We start from the raw sequence: 1082 nt of genomic DNA, 5'->3' as shown, positions 1-1082 counted from the left end.
AGATTCAATACGCCTAATAAAACATGGTTACTTTGGAGGAACATTTGATATCATCTTATATTTCTAAAAAGTAAAATATACCAAAATGAACATCAAGTATTATTGGCTACTGCACTTTGGAGGAGTGTTGGCCCCCTCCCTTTGGAGATTATCTTTTTTTTTTTTTTTTTAGTGCAATATGAGAAGCTAGATCATTGTCAATACAAGTGTTAGTTGAGGCAAACAGATCATAGAAGTAGTTACGTTTATGTTGCTCAATTTTATTTTTCCTATCAAGTGTTGTTGGGTTTGTTTTCTTTTTCTGTTTTTTGTATGGAAAATTTTATAGGTTTGTTGTTACAGATTTTTTTTTTGACTTACAAACAATATTCATTCATTGTTATTAAAAGAGTACATCATTCGAGAACAACACAAACACATATTTGTTAAAAACGAAAAAAATAATACTTGAACAAATTCACAAGACAAATTAATTGCATAAAACAGTAAAATGTCTGCAAATTTGACATAATGAAAGAGATCGGAATACTCATTTATTCGAATTTGCAACGTTAAGGACGGTGAAATCATTGATTGAATCTGTCTGATTTGAATCAAAATTAATTTGAATAAAATGAACACGACATCTGAATTGAAAAACAAAACGTCTCATTTAATAGACGAGAATGTCACACTTAATTGACGAAGAAAACAATGTAGGAATTGTCATTAAAGATAATGAACATTGGTTTATGTTTTTTCATTTTTATTTATTACTTATTAATGTTTTTATTCAATTATTTTAATTAAAAAAAATAATCAAAGTCAAGTACATAAAATAAGCCAAATTATTAAAATATGATGACACAATGTTCCACACCAGGGATTTTTTATAGTTAAATTTTGTGAATGACTAAAAGTTAAAATCTAAAATAATAAGAGATGAAATCTAAAAATTAAATTTACAGAGATTAAAATCATATTCATCTCAAATTATTGAAACCAAGAATACTACTAATCCTTAAATTAACATCCATTTAGGAAGACACTTTCAACATCTATTTGAAATAATGTAATGTTATTATAAGCGGAAAAATGGAGTA

The sequence above is a fragment of the Cicer arietinum genome, chromosome 7 (genome assembly GCF_000331145.2).
Source record: "Cicer arietinum cultivar CDC Frontier isolate Library 1 chromosome 7, Cicar.CDCFrontier_v2.0, whole genome shotgun sequence".
NCBI classification, from domain to species: domain Eukaryota; kingdom Viridiplantae; phylum Streptophyta; class Magnoliopsida; order Fabales; family Fabaceae; genus Cicer; species Cicer arietinum.
The sequence above is the reverse complement of the archived record's forward strand: the minus strand, read 5'-3'. Positions refer to the sequence as shown.